Here is a 16,974-nt window from a genome sequence, read left to right as displayed (position 1 = left end):
ACCAGACAAGACGTTTACCGACGACTTCTGGGGATTTTGATTTTATTGATCAGACATTTACCGATGACTGGGATGAGACTCAATGTTTACCGACATCGGAAGATGATGTTTACCGACATCAAAAGAATTGACCAGACATTTACCGATGACTGGGATGAGAAATTTATCGGGGAAAGACAAACAAATATTTGCAACTGAAAACCGGGTAGGACATTTACAGATGATTCTACTGGGGATTTCTAGTTGGGGAATTATCAGACATTTACCGATGACTGAAGGAAAGACTCGATGTTTACAGACACCGAAACAATGGTGTTTACCGACACCAAACAATGATGACCAGACATTTACTGATGACTGGAGAAAATACTCGATGTTTACAGACACCGAAAGATGATGTTTACCGACATCAAAAATGACCAGACATTTACTGATGACTGGAGAGAAAACACTCGATGTTTACAGACACCGAAACAATGGTGTTTACCGACACCAAAAAAATGATGACCAGACATTTACCGATGACTGGGATGAGACTCAATGTTTACAGACACCGAAGCAATGGTGTTTACAGACACCAAAAAAGATGGCCAGACATTTACTGATGACTGGAGAGAATACTCGATGTTTACAGACACCGAAACAATGGTGTTTACCGACACCAAAAATGATGAAAACACACGTGGGTGCTGGCATGACACTTACCGGTATCACAAGAACAACTTTTTAGATATGCCAAGGCAAGGCTGATCACTTGCTGGGGGTCTCACTGGGGAGAAATAAACTTTCTGTCACCATCGGGTGAGGAAATAAACCTCTGTGGGGACTAAACAATTCTGAATGCTGTCAAGAGCAACTGTAGCAGTCTTGGTGCTGATGTTGAACGAAATGATCCGCCTCTGCCGGGGATACGGTCTGGTGAAGTTAACACATGAATGCATATGTTTGAATTTTTCTATGGCGTAATGCTCCATATTGAATGGGAATGCTACGCAATTTTTGAGGATGCAATGATTACTACATGCAAAATGCAAATGAACCCTGGCTAGGGAGCCGAAATGATCAGATACTCCAACTCTGTGGGGGAACTCCTCTTGGGGAAATATTCTGCGGGGAACTCTGCTTGAGGAATGGTAAAGCGGCTTCACACTCGTGTTGAAGAATAGCACTTGCTGCTGGGGAAAGGTAAACTCCGCTAGGGATATCCTTCAGTCCACGGGTAGGATAAATGTTGGAGATAAATTTCAATGAACCTGCCCCACTCGGGGAGGAAATCGACAAATACAGGCCTGCTGGGGATAGGCAATCCTTAGATCTGTTGGGGAATAGAAGGCACTATCCACAGACGTCTTCGCAGGGGAACATAGCTCTGATAGCTTCCAAACTTGCTTGGGGAAAAAATCTGCTGAGGAAACGTCCTCACAGATGCCAACCTGAAAAAACAGCACAACAAAATGCCCCCAGGGGATACATGGACAAAATACGCTCAAGTGTCCTCAACATTCAAAATGATTTTCAAATGTTTTATCATTCTGCACATTGTTGTGTAGCCTTCATGTTTTTTATATGCAATGCTTATCAAAAATTCGGACATTTTGCAAACAAAACAGTAAAAATAAAAACAAAAGCTATTTATCTGAATAACGATTTTTTATTGATTGAAAATGTGCCTGCAGAGGCAAATACATTAGGAAGCAATTCCTAGAAAGAGGTAATTGCGTATAAAAGGAAAAATCTATCCTAATGGCAATGTGAACACGGCATCCACTATTTCCCAATTCTGTTATAACTCACAGATCATCAGTTTTCCTCCCAACTCCTTGCTTTCTGAGAAGAATGACTGGACAGATCACATCTTTCGAGATGGCAGACAACAAAACTTGATGAAGTACAGATAACTCAGACTGTAATCTTCGCTTTAATCCCTAACTTTTGCCTGGATTGCCCTTTCGGGTTTTCAATCCACCGGGATACCCATTTTTGCCTAAGTCGCCCTTGCGGGTTTTCGACTTACCGGGTGTACAAATTCTTTTCATTTTTATCCCTAATTTTTGCCCGAACCTTTTCTTTCTGTTTTTGGTTCGCCGGGATGCCCCTTTTTTGCCTGGACTCTTTTATTCTTTTTGTCCAGCGGGTCAATTTATGCGAAATATTTTTTGACTACATCTGAGTTGACAGGAGACGGAAAATCTTCACCATCCATAGTTGTAAGCATCAAGGCTCCACCGGAGAAGACCTTCTTCACAACATACGGACCTTCATAATTAGGAGTCCATTTGCCCCTGTTATCTGTACCGGGAGGGAGGATCCTCTTCAAAACTAGATCACCTATCTGATAGCTTCGGGGACGCACTTTCTGATCAAAGGCTCGTTTCATCCTTCTCTGATACAACTGTCCATGACATACAGCTGCTAACCGTCTCTCCTCGATAAGGCTCATCTCGTTAAACCTTGTTCGAATCCACTCGGCTTCGTCTAGCTTGACATCCAATAAAACTCTCAGAGAAGGAATCTCCACTTCAACAGGTAGGACAGCTTCCATACCATACACAAGGGAGTAAGGGGTTGCCCCGGTCGACGTACGTACTGAGGTACGGTACCCATGCAAAGCGAAAGGGAGCATCTCATGCCAATCCTTGTACGTAACGACCATCTTCTGCACAATCTTCTTGATATTCTTGTTCGCCGCTTCTACAGCACCATTCATCTTCGGTCTGTAAGGAGAAGAATTGTGATGTTCAATCTTGAAATCTTTACAAAGCTCTTTCATCATCTTGTTATTGAGATTCGAACCATTGTCAGTGATGATTCTCTCAGGAACTCCATAACGACATATGATTTCCTTTTTGATGAACCGGGTAACCACTTGTTTGGTAACGTTAGCATAGGAAGCTGCTTCCACCCATTTGGTGAAATAGTCAATCGCAACCAAGATGAAGTGATGTCCATTCGAAGCAGTAGGCTCAATCTTCCCAATCATATCAATGCCCCACATGGCAAACGGCCAAGGCGAATTCATGATATTCAGAGGGCTTGGTGGTACATGCACCTTATCAGCATAGATTTGACACTTATGGCACTTCCGAGCATACTTGAAACAATCGGATTCCATAGTCATCCAGTAATAACCCGCTCTCAACAGTTTCTTAGCCATTGCATGTCCGCCGGCATGAGTACCGAAGGAACCTTCATGAACTTCCTGCATTAACATGTCCGCCTCGGGTCTGTCCACGCATCTGAGCAAGACCATGTCAAAGTTTCTCTTATACAACACATCATCTTGATTCAAATAGAAGCTTCCAGCTAGCCTTCTCAGGGTCTTCCTGTCATTCTTCGACGCACCTTCAGGATACTCCTGAGTCTTGAGGAAATTCTTGATGTCATAATACCACGGCTTCTCATCATTCACAACAGACTCGGCTGCAAACACATACGCAGGCCTCTCAAGCCGATTCACCGCAACATGTGGCACATGATTCCACCAATGAACTTTGATCATAGACGACAAAGTAGCCAAGGCATCAGCCATCTGATTCTCATCCCGGGGGACATGATACAACTTCACCTTCTTGAAGAACGTCAGTATTCTTCTGGTGTAATCTCTATACGGAATCAAATGCGGTTGATTCGTATTCCAATCTCCATTGACTTGATTGACCACTAGAGCTGAATCTCCATAAATATCAAGTGTTTTGATCCTCAGATCAATGGCTTCCTCTATCCCCATGATACAAGCCTCGTACTCAGCTTCGTTGTTGGTGACGTCAAACGTCAATCTGGCAGAAAAAGGTATATGAGCACCTTTAGGATTGATCAATACCGCCCCAACACCATTACCGTTCATATTCACAGCCCCATCAAACATCAGCGTCCATTTGTCATCCGGGTCCGGTCCTTCCTCGACAAGAGGCTCTTCGCAATCTTTCATCTTAAGATACATGATGTCTTCATCAGGGAATTCAAACATCATAGGCTGGTAATCTTCAATCGGTTGTTCGGCGAGGTAGTCTAACAGAATACTACCCTTGATGGCCTTTTGTGACGTGTACTGAATGTCATACTCTGTTAAGATCATCTGCCAACGGGCAACACGTCCGGTGAGAGCTGGTTTCTCAAAGATGTACTTCACTGGATCCATCTTAGAAATCAACAAGGTAGTATGGTTCAACATATACTGTCTCAGTCGGCGAGCAGCCCAGGCCAAAGCACAGCAAGTCTTCTCGAGCAGTGAATATCTTGTTTCACAGTCGGTAAACTTTTTGCTAAGGTAGTATATGGCATGCTCTTTTCGACCAGACTCGTCATGCTGTCCCAATACACACCCCATCGAGTTCTCAGTCACTGACAGGTACATTATCAGAGGTCTCCCTGGAACTGGAGGTATAAGGATTGGAGGTTTCTGTAAATACTCCTTAATCTTGTCAAAAGCTTTCTGACAATCATCATTCCACTTGATAGCCTGATTCTTTCTAAGCAGTTTGAAAATTGGTTCACATGTAGCAGTTAGATGAGATATGAACCTTGCAATGTAGTTCAATCTCCCTAAAAACCCACGGACTTGCTTTTCCGTTTTCGGTTCGGGCATCTCTTGAATAACTTTGACTTTTGCCGGATCAACCTCAATCCCTTTCTCACTGACAATGAAGCCTAGAAGCTTCCCTGATCTCACCCCAAACGTACACTTATTCGGATTCAACCTCAGCTTGAACTTTCTCAACCGGTCAAACAACTTCTGCAAATTAACCAGGTGCTCCTCTTCTGTCTGCGACTTCGCAATCATATCATCTACGTACACTTCAATTTCTTTGTGCATCATGTCATGAAAAAGAGTCGTCATTGCCCTCTGATAGGTAGCACCAGCATTCTTTAGCCCAAACGGCATCACCTTATAGCAGAACGTGCCCCAAGATGTAATGAATGTCGTCTTTTCCATGTCCTCTGGCGCCATCTTGATCTGATTATATCCGGAGAAACCATCCATGAAAGAGAATACCGAGGATTGAGCCGTATTATCAACCAATACATCAATGTGAGGTAATGGGAAATCATCTTTCGGACTCGCTCTGTTCAAATCCCGGTAATCGACACACATTCTGACTTTACCATCCTTCTTCGGCACAGGAACGATGTTGGCCACCCACGGTGGATAACTGGTGACAGCCAGAAAACCCGCATCCCACTGCTTCTGAACCTCTTCCTTGATCTTAGTTGCCATGTCAGGACTCGTTCTACGAAGCTTCTGCTTGACTGAAGGACATCCTTCCCTAAGAGGTAATCGGTGCATCACAATATCTGTATCTAAACCAGGCATATCTTGGTATGACCAGGCGAATACCTCCACATATTCTCTCAGCATCTCAATCAGCCTCCTCTTGACAGAGTCCTCTAAAGCAGCCCCAATCTTGATTTCTCTTTTGGCGTCCTCAGTACCCAAATTAACAACCTCCAACTCCTCCTGATGAGGTTGGATGACCCTTTCCTCCTGCTTCAGCAATCTGACCAATTCTGCAGGGAGTTCACAGTCTTCCTCACTCTCCTCTTCAGCTTGGTAGATGGGATTGTCGAAATCATACTGAGCCATAACAAAACTGTTCATAGTGAATGCCATAAGATCGCTTCTGCATGTTTAATGCTTTGTTTTTAGAAAAAGAGTTCAAGAAGTCACAAAAACAAAAACATTGCCATTTTATCGTTTTGAAAAAGAAAAATGAAAACAAAAATAGAAAGACAGGGATCACAAAGTTTGATTTCAAAAAATGTCCTTCATTAATGATAATCATTAAAACATGATGAGGCCCTACAAAAATGAATCACTACGCCCTGGGCAGAACGTAGGATTTTCATGCAAAATGACAAAACAACAGAAAATTACTCTGTCAGAAGAGTAACTTGAACCACTTCTTCAGCCGTCCAGTTGTTGATAGACCCCCCTGGTGCACACGGGCGAACCCAGTTGTCCAAATCACAATCGCTGTCACAGTCTTCAATACCGGTTGCGGAGACGTCACCATGATTCATCAGCCCAGCGCTGGTAAAGGTACTCGGACCCGCTTGACCATTCTGCTCTGCTCGGAAAGGCTCATAACCAACGCCAAATTTGTCTTCTTTAACAGGCAAGTCCACCATCTTGCCCCAGCCTTCAGCTTTGCCAGAATTAACAACCTCCTTAGCCTGCTTGTAAGAAGTGATTGAAGCACCTGGCTTCCTCTGCTCAGCGTACGCCACTTTCTCAAGAGCCACAGTCTCAAACGCTTGGCATAAGGTTTCGTGGATCTCGCCATCCACCTCAACATATTTGAACGAGGATAGATGACTCACCAGAATCTCTTCTTCACCGCACACAGTCACAATCTGACCGTTCCAGATATACTTGAGCTTTTGATGGAGAGTCGACGAGACTGCCCCTGCTGCATGAATCCATGGACGCCCCAATAAACAACTATAGGCGGGCTGGATGTCCATAACATAGAAGATAATATCGAACACCTCAGGACCTATCTTCACAGGCAAAGTAACTTCTCCACACACAGAACGTTTGGAGCCGTCGAAAGCACGAACAATCAGGTCACTGGGATTAAGCACAAACCCTTCCGCATCAATCTTCTTCAGAATCTGCTTAGGCAGCACATTCAACGACGACCCGGTGTCTACCAATACGTGAGACAATACTGCCCCCTTGCACTCCATGGTGATGTGCAAGGCTTTGTTATGGTTTCGCCCTTCAGGCGGTAAGTCCAGGTTGGTGAAACCTACACCATGTCTGGTGCTCACATTGGCCATCACACCCTCCAGTTGATTGACAGAAATCTCTTGAGGTACGTAAGCCAGATTCAACATCTTCAGCAAGGCATTACGGTGTGCCTCAGAGCACAACAAAAGTGAAAGTATAGAAATCTTGGACGGAGTTTGATTCAACTGATCTACAATCTTGTAGTCACTCTTCTTGATTATCTTCATAAACTCCTCCACGTCCTTCTCAAATGACCCCTCAGGCGCTTCCTTCTGGACAAGCTCTTCCTCAACCACAGCTTGTTTACCCTTTGCTCTGGCGAGAGCCTCAGCGTTATTGTCCCTCAAAGGCTGCGGTGCGAACAGACGACCGCTTCTGGTAAAACCTCCTGGACCCCCTACATTATCCACAGCCGGACCAACAGTTGCAGGAACTCTATTCGGTAAACCAATTGTCACTGGAGTTTGATTCATTGGTCTCGTCTGACTTTCAGCCCTTCTGTAATTGCGGTGAGCATTATCATACTTCCACGGCACGGCTCTACTATTCTCAACAGCCCTTCTTCCAGACGCAACGGTAGTAGTTGGAACTCTGATGGTTACAGGCACGGGAATGGTAACTGGGGTACCATTTGCTGCAGGTGCGCTAACAACCCTTTGTCCATGTTCTTCAGTTGGTTTAAAGTAAATGGTGATAGTTGACACTGTTCCGCAATCTTTTACAGCCCTACTAAATTGCAAACAACCTTCATCCATCATACCCTGGATACCGGCCCTTAACTGGTCGCAACCATTCTCTGATTCTGCACAGCCCAAACAATCCTCATCACAGCCCGAGTAGACACCCCCATTCAGCAGACGGCCCTTCACAACTAGCAGAGAAGTCTGAACATCATCGACATTAACAACCAGATCTTCAGCTTCTTTCCCCTCAATATTGTTCACTCTATGCCCACCATGCTGAGGCATAGGGTTGTTTACGACATTAGGCACTGGAGCGAAGTTGATCGCCTTGGCATCGATCAAATCTTGAACCTTGTGCTGGAGAGCCCGACACTTCTCGGTATGATGCCCTGGTGCCCCAGAGTGAAAGTCACATCTAACATTAGCATCATAGCCAGGAGGCAGCACTGTTGGAGTAGCCATCGTACGCAGCTCTACAAACCCTAACCGGAGTAGTTCGGGTAGTAACTCTGCGTAGGACATGGGCAGAGGATCAAATCTTCTATCAGCCTGCAATTTCTGCCTAGGCTGGAAAGGACGTTGCTGTTGTTGTTGTTGTTGCGGTTGTTGAACTCTTTGTTGTTGTTGCTGACGAGGTTGAGGTGCCGGAATGGTTACTGCAGCAGCTTGACGGTATTCACTTCTGTTCTGATCTCTGCGGTGTTGAACAGCATTAGTTTCACCCTCTCTTCGACGAGGTGCCCCCGCAAATGGCTTCTTAGAGGAAGAGGAACCAGCATCCTGGATCTTCCCAGTTTTAATCAAGCTCTCAGTCCTCTCTCCACAAATGACAACATCAGAAAAACTACCGAATGGGCAGCTTCCCATCCGGTCCATAAATACACCTTGAAGAGTACCGATAAACATATCTGTCAACTCCCTCTCCAGCATAGGGGGTTGAACTCTAGCAGCCAGTTCACGCCACCTCTGAGCGTACTCCTTGAAGCTCTCATTGGATTTCTGACAAAGACTCTGCAGCTGAGTCCGGCTCGGTGCCATGTCCATGTTGTGTTTGTACTGCCTCAAGAAGGCCTCACCCAGATCTCTCCAGCATCGGATCGAATCTCTCTTCAATTCCATGTACCAGTCCAAAGAAGCCCCAGATAGACTATCTTGGAAAAAATACATCCACATCTTTTCGTCATCAGTATACGCAGAGATTTTTCGATAATAAGCCTGCACATGGGTGCGAGGGCAAGAAGTACCGTTGTATTTGTCGAAGGACGGTGCTTTGAACTTGTGAGGGATTCTCAAACCTTCAACCAACCCCATATTAGTAACATCAAAACCGAGAGAATTCTGACATTCCATAGCACGGATCTTCTCAGCAAGAGCTTCAACTTTACGGTCTCTCTCGTTAACCCTTCCCAGAACGTCTTCGTCTTCACTGAGCAGAGAGAACATATCCTCTTGTCTGTCAACAATCGGAACAGGATTACGGGCCGGAGCACGGACTACTCTGGCATTAGCGGCATCTGGAACAATAGGTTGACCGTTGATTCGAATTCCCCCCACCTCATCACCTACGGCATAGTTGTTGACGGGTACAGCAGCAGCAACATTGTTATCATTGACCGGACCTCCCTCTGGCGGAGCATGGTTGATCGGTGGATTTGCAGCCTCTTGTCTCTGAACCATAGCTCGAAGTTCTTCTTGCCCTTGCGCAACCCCTTGCATCATATTCATAAACTGGGCCATGCTAGCCTTCATCTCAGCCAACTCCGCTTGAAATTGATCCATACTTCTCTGTTGATTCAGTCTTGTTGAGTAGCGGTGCGGACGTTGATCAGCTATCCTGCCTGAACAGGAACCAAGAGTGAGAAGTCACGACCAAGAACACCTGTTATGCAAGATGATATGAGTATGATGCTAATGATGCGTATGATGCACATGATATGCTCATTTCTCAGGCATTCAAAGAGCCTGACCCATCCTGAAAAGATGGCAACCTGCAGCAACAAGAGAACAAACAGATACAAGGAAATGCTGACATCCTTATATATACATAAGGGTAAAAAGGCATACAACCAATGTCAACAGAATATCTGAATAAACAACGTACAAAGAAAAAGAATCCCATCCAACAAGCCTGGAGGTGATTCTTAACAAAAGGTCCGAGAGATGGCTTACACGCAAATGAATCCCATCCAACAAGCCTGGAGGTGATTCTCAACAAAATACAATCAGAGATACAAACTAAGACAGACGGTCTTCCGGAATGAGGGTCTTCAGGTAATGGCACTGGTCGATCAACAGTGAGCATTCTGAACAATCTGGTAAAGGAGTGATCTTCTCTTTCAACTGTCTTCTCAGCTCCAAGACTTCTCCTCCAAGGTGGTCCTCTGATGCCTGTCTCAAGTCTACTTCCTTCTTCAACTGGATGTCTTTATCTCTGAGTTGCTTCTCCAAGTCTCTGATCTTCTTCTGATAACTGGCTTCTGCTCTCTGCAGCCTCAGACATTCCCTATGCTCCGCATCTAACATAGACTCCATCTCCTCATATGACCTCTTCTTACCTCTTGCTCTGCTAGCATCCTCTCCTTGCACCTCCCTGAGTTGATGGGCCAAGTGCAGCTTATCAACCTGAGCTTTGTACAACTCCATCTGAGTGTCTTGCTCCTTCTCTCTCAGACGACGACTCTCCATTAGGGCTTGCTTATAGTGTTCAGCAGACACACTATCAGCAAGGATCAAAGGTGGTTGCTCCTGCAACGGCTCCATCCTATCGTAGGGTAACAACAAAGTTTCTACTCTCTTCTTTACCCAATCGGTGTAATCGGGCATTGCAATGGCAAACTTCTTCCCTAAGACGGATCCATCCTTTACTCCCACATCTCTCCAGGCTTTCCCTATCTGCTCCAACCTAACAGGGTCATCCTTCTTCTCAAAACAAAAACTCTCGACTATCTCTGCTTCGAGCGGTCGTTCACTCATAACAAACCCTAGCTGGCGAAGAGAAAGAACTGGGCTGTAATTGATGCAACCTTTGGTCCCTATGAGTGGCACGCTCCGGAATTCACCACAACTTATGATGACATCCTTCACATCCATCCGGTACGACTGCCACCTGATGTCGTAGGAAGTAAGCGACATGACCCTCTGAGTCCACTTCATAGTGCTCTGGGTATCCACAAACGGTCCACTGGCTGGCAGAAGAGACATGAACCATTTGAACAGAAGAGGTAGACAACACCTGATGGCTCCACCCTTACCATGCCTGCTGTGAATGGCATAGTAAGTATCTGCTAGAAGAGTAGGGATTGGATTCCCTCTGATGAAAATGCTGATAGCAGTGAAGTCAATGAAATTTGGCATACTGGGAAACAGGATGATCCCATAGATCATGGCAGCTAGTTGTGCGTGAAAAACTTCCCAATTCCCCTTCTCTGCTTCACTTCTGGTAACTCTCAGAAGAAACTTCAAAGGCAGACCTACAACCTCCCCACAGGGTTTCCAATTCTTACCAACCTCCTCAACACTCAACCGGAGAGCTCTGGCAATCAATCTGAAGTCGACCTCCTTTGGAACGTCCAAGAATGGAGTCTGATGCTGAATAGGGATACTCAATAGGATAGAATACTCTTCGAGAGTGGGTGCAAGCTGATAATCCTGGAAAGTGAAGCATCTGAGCTCTGGGTCATAAAACTGAAGTAGTGTCTGCAGAGGCACTGGACCCACTACTGTCTTCAATACTGTCAAGATATCTCCGTACCGCTCAACAAAACTCTTCAGTCGGTCATCTATCACGAGGCTACCCAACTCAACTAGCGGAGTCAACGGCTCACGGTGGAGACTGTAGGAACAGGTCTTCCGCTTCAACTCGGGAACTGTTGCCATCTCTATCAGTAGACAAGCTCGGGAATGTACCTGAGAAATGATATGCATGCAGAGATTAGTTTTTTTTCTTCTTTTCTTTCCTTTTGATTTTTTTTTTTATATATATTTTTTCAATGCGTTTCTTTTGAAAAATAAATATGCTATGATGCACATGATGCAGACACGGCTGGCTGGTTGTGCAATCTCTGATCACTAGGTCGAAGCTTCAGTCAAAATCAGAACATAAATCCCACTTAAGGTCAACCGAAAACTGTTGTCTGAACTAGAGTCACCAACAGAACCAAATCACCAACAGAACCGAGTCATCAACGGTACCTGTAATGAATAACCCTTCCCCACTCACGGGTGTAGTCTAGGCCAGGGTAAAGCTTGAGAGAAACGCAGCATAAATAACCTTTCGCAGAATACTGTCATATACACACCCGAAGTATGTAACGACAGCATCCCACCAGGGTCTGAACTGCTCGTGATATCAATGTTCCGCTAAGTGGCGCCATACCACCCGCTTCCCATGAATCACTCTATTCCTAGGTATCCTAGATTGCACTCACGGTCTGGGTATTGGACCGTTTACCTCAACTGACTCTTCCCCCCCCACACAGAGAGAAACAAACAACCAGCCAGGTGAACAGATGAATAAATGCAAACATTAATGCAAACATAAATGCAAACAATAAACAATGAATGCAAACAGTAAATAATGAATGCAATAAATAAACACAGCACAAAGCAACCGAAACCCTAACCTAAAGAGCGCTAGGAGAGACTCGCTCAGGGAAGATGGACCAGCATAGGTCAACTTCTCTATAGTCCCCAGCAGAGTCGCCAGCTGTCGCATCGCGCGAAAAACCGGCGGGAAAACAAGAACAACAGAGCCGCCACCGTGCGTTATTTATCCCAAAAGAGGGAAAGGAAACGCTCAGAGTAAACCTGGAAAGAACATGGTCTCGCGACCAAAGAGTATGGGTTCGGGAGTCGGTTATGCGAAGGGAAGGTATTAGCACCCCTACGCATCCGTAGTACTCTACGGGATCCACGCACACTAGAAAGGAAATTGGTTGCTAAACACTGCTCAAATATTCACACACACTGGCTGAAAGAAACAAAAGAGACTGACTGAAACTGACTCGGCAGGATACCGCATCCTGGGCCTACTTAGTCTATCAGGCATAGACATCAGAGTCGAAGTAGTTCGGACTGGGGAAACGACACATGCTCGCTAGGATATCGCATCCTATGCATACGTATCTCCTTGGACGAAGGAGAATCAGAGCATTCGTAGCTCGGCTAACACGCACACAAACAAAACACAGGCAAAGGCCAACGTGGAGCCTGAATGCCAATCACTGGACTTACATCAGCATCCGAACCAAAACGCACACTGGAACCCAAATGCCACTCGATGGACTTACATCAGCTTCCAAGCACACAACAGCACAACAAGTTAATAGGGAGTCGGGGACTCGAGCCTATAACTGTCAAGCACACACTCAAACAGACAGACAACAAATTGCTAAGGAGTCACGGACTCGAGCCTAGCAAAGGTCAGACAACACACACAAAAGAAAGAAAAGGCGCCCGGAGAGATCAGCTCAATCTCCTGCCTACATACTTCATCTGGTATGAAGATCAGGGCGATGTAGTTCCCCTACGCAGGGATAAAGGATTAGCCTAACCAGATAACAGAAGGGAGATACAACTAGGGAGACTACGACTCGAGCCTAGATGTTATCATGCAAATCATCCCTAAGTTAAGGTTTCTAGCTAAATGGCACAAGGGCCAACCTATCCTAAGCATGGCTCACACAGGAAGCAAGCCACACATACTTAACTTGCACAGGAAGCAAGCCAAGCAAAACCTAACTTGCACAGGAAGCAAGTCTAAACTAATCCTAACTTGCACAGGAAGCAAGTCTAAACTAATCCTAACTTGCACAGGAAGCAAGTCAAACAATCCTACAAGCACAGATAGCACACGCTATACACAAACAAGTGGCTCAAACAAGGGTTAGGTTTTAGTCAAGGGGTCATATCAACCTCAACAAACAAACCTCTGGAACTGGGTGAATGCGCTCTTAACCTTGCCATTGAGGGGCTAAGGTGAAGCAGATGAAAGGATGAAGTGAGGATGAGACCTCACAGCTCTTATCCCTGGCCTAGGAGAGCTCAAGACAAGAATGTGTGGGTTCAGAAAGTGGGAACCCTTCTACACATTTAAAACTGACTCAGTTGTACAATTGTACAAGATCTTGGGTTTGTATCTGCAATGCATCAACACAGTGGTGTGAGCAAAGCAGATGACACACTGAATAGTGGGGGATAGACTGCATATCCCTACCTTCCACCAATTGCCTCTTCACTTAGGAGGACTTTGACTCTATGCAAGGACAAAATTAAACAATCACAAACATTGCCTCTTAAGGAGGACTTCAGCCAGTTGCCTGGCCAAGTAACAGGCCAGGTCTTCCAGACTACATGAAGTAGAAGAGACATACCTCAATGCAAATTGCTTATACAAGCAAAGCAAAGCAAAAAGTTCACAAGGAACTAAGCAACTAAAGCACCTGAAACAGTCAAGCAGATGTTAGTATGCAACCTCAAACAAAACAAACAGAAACAGACAACAACTGTCCATTAGAGGCACATGGATGTGCAAGGCACAAGGCTTAGGGCATGTGAGCCAAGCCACCTACAAAACAAAGAGGTTAGACAATGATACTTGAGTAAGCTCAATCAAAAGAATTGGTCTTAATGGCCATTTGATGGTCAACCTGAAAACACAAGCTCAAAGGTGAGTAACAGGACCACTAGGGCAAGCCTAGGGTCAAAAGTGAATGAGAAAGTCAAAACAGCAAAGGATATCCAATCAAAGTCAAGTTTAAACATTCAAGAAACACAACCAATTGGGTTCACATTCATATCAGTTACTATCATCATTTCATGAGCCATTTAGGTCAAAGCATGGCAAACAGAAGCTCATAGAAGTCAACAGCAAGACTTGCATCAAAAGCAATCTAAACATTTTCCAAAAATCACCAAATAAATCCTGATCAGACCTAATACTTAGCATGGTAAGCATGTCAAATTTCATCCCATTTGGGCAAGTGGAAGGCAGTCAATGAAAATCAGAAAGTCAAAGCACATTTGAACATGCTCAATGAAGTCAACCAAACATGCATCAACTTAGAAAAATCATAAGTCAAGAATGGTGTATGATAAATGAATGGGATCAAAACCATGGTAAAGATGAGGATGTCTAGTTATCTCATGCAAAATTTCATGGCCATCTAATAAAGTATGAGAATTTCACAAATGAAATGGGAACATGTATCACACAAGGTCAACATTTGTCTAGGCAGGGAAGAAAAATCTCAAACAAATGGAAAATAGTTCAAATAAATCCAAGAAAATTCATACACAAACTAGACATGTGATAGATGATTCATGCAAAATTTGAGTCATTTGGAGGCCAGGAAGTGTGTGAACAAAAATTGGGAAAATGCATATCATTCATATAGCAACAAATGTAACACACAACTTCAGAAAATCATAACTCTCAATCCACAAATGATAAATGCTCAAACTTTATATGGAAATGAAGATCAATGTGTCTAGTTTCATCACAAAAAGTTTCAAGGGCATTGGATGCAACATCATTATTTCACAAAAGGAATGGCACAATGTATCAATTATGCATACATGTTGGGAAAACAATTATCATTTAAAATCCAGCCACTGAAAAATTAATTAAAATTCACAATAAAATAGAGGACACATTCATGAACATGATGGAAAAAATTGCATAATTTTTGGATGAAAATTGAAAGAGAAATTAATTTGTGAAGTGGGATGAAATTTGAGGCAAGCATGAACAAAAGGCATGGCAAGATGGTCAACATGAGTCAACGATGGCATACTTGTAAATCAGGGCATCACTTACTTAAACACATCGTTTTGGCAAACAGAATGAAATGTTGTGATTGGTTGGCTGGCAATAAAACAGTACACACGCAGGAGATTCTATCAAACCAACCAATTGTGTTTCAAGATCAAAACCCTCAGGGTTTATGCAGCATGGCTTTCAACATTTTCATTCAGACATCAACACAAAACTCGACCAGCATACAACAGCATAGTATTAGCACTCAAATGGCATCCTAACAACAGAACATAATCCATGTGGATTTCTGGGCAGAGTATGAGTTTGAATAGCAGCAGCATAAATTCATCATCATCATGTAATCATCATAACAGCATCAAGCAAACAGCAATGGTAACGATAGAGGAATATCCATGCAATCATAACATAAACGACACAACAAACACACTCATGGACTCAGGTTCTGGGCTCTTATGCAAGGTTCATGAACAACAGCAAGCAATTAATTTCAAAGAAATCCAACAACAGCACATAAATAGCAGGGCATAGCAAGCAGTAGGTCCATGCAACATCATGCAACAGAGCAACAACCAAAGGCAAACATATGCATAAATGAACTGGATTTCTGGAAATATGTTAGGTTTTCATGGCAGGGTTTAGCAGCATGGTTTTGAAACTTGGTTCATCAACATCATCATCAAATCGAAATTCCAACAACATACAACTGACATGGCATTGGGAATGTTCCTACTGCAACCAAACAACAGCATACAACACGTTTCACATGGATTTCAGGACAATGCTCATGGGGTTTTAAAACTGCAGGGCCTTATCATCTTCATGAGCTTAAACAAATCACAATCAAACAAAAGCATGGAAGCCACACGATAGCACACTCATGATGCTCAAACAACATATAACAAACAGCAACCAAAACATACATGAGCTGTATTTCTGGAAAAAATAATAGGGTGTTTGGTTTAAACAGCAAGGCAATCGAATTCATCTCATGATTCATCATCAGCATTAGCAATAGAAATTCGAACAAGGTGCATCAACAGCATGACAATGGAATGATGGTATCATGCAACAAGAACAATAGCAGCAACCAATATACATGCATCTATGAAGCCGGATTTTTCTGGAAACAATGACAGAGTTCATCATAGCAGCAACATTCATCACCTCATGCTTAACATCATCAGACAACAATCAAAACTAGCAAATCACACCACAGCATGGTATTGGCTCTCACACAACTAAAGCAATAGTAAGCCACAACATTCATGTAAACTTCTGGAAAACTAGGGTTTAAACAGCAGCTTGCCTTCATTATCAACATGAACTCAAAAATTCGAAATAACCAGAAACAAGAAATAGGCATATCAATGTGATCCTCATGCATCATACATACCTAATCAAGTCATAGTTTTCATGGAAACCCCAGCATCACAGCAAATCGAAGAAAACACATTTAAGCATGAAAAATGAAATCCTTATTTCTTTCAGCATAGTTGATCATTTCAAGCAAACTAATGTTCATTGGAATCAGCATACAACAAACTATCTAAAACATATCATGGCATGGTAAAAGGAGGAGGTCGATTCACTTACTTATTTTTGAAGAAAATGTGAAACAGTGTTGCTTTGGTTGATTCGAGCTCAAACAGTTGCTTCTTTTGGCCTTGCAATGATGGAGAATGAAGTATGTTAGCTCAGCACCTCTTGAAAACTTCCAACACTTGACCTTAGAGTTTTGACAGCTTTTGTGTAAAATGCCAAGATGAGCTTGAGAGAATGTCAAG

This window comes from Lathyrus oleraceus, chromosome 3 (assembly GCF_024323335.1).
Source record: "Lathyrus oleraceus cultivar Zhongwan6 chromosome 3, CAAS_Psat_ZW6_1.0, whole genome shotgun sequence".
Taxonomy (NCBI): domain Eukaryota; kingdom Viridiplantae; phylum Streptophyta; class Magnoliopsida; order Fabales; family Fabaceae; genus Lathyrus; species Lathyrus oleraceus.
The sequence above is the reverse complement of the archived record's forward strand: the minus strand, read 5'-3'. Positions refer to the sequence as shown.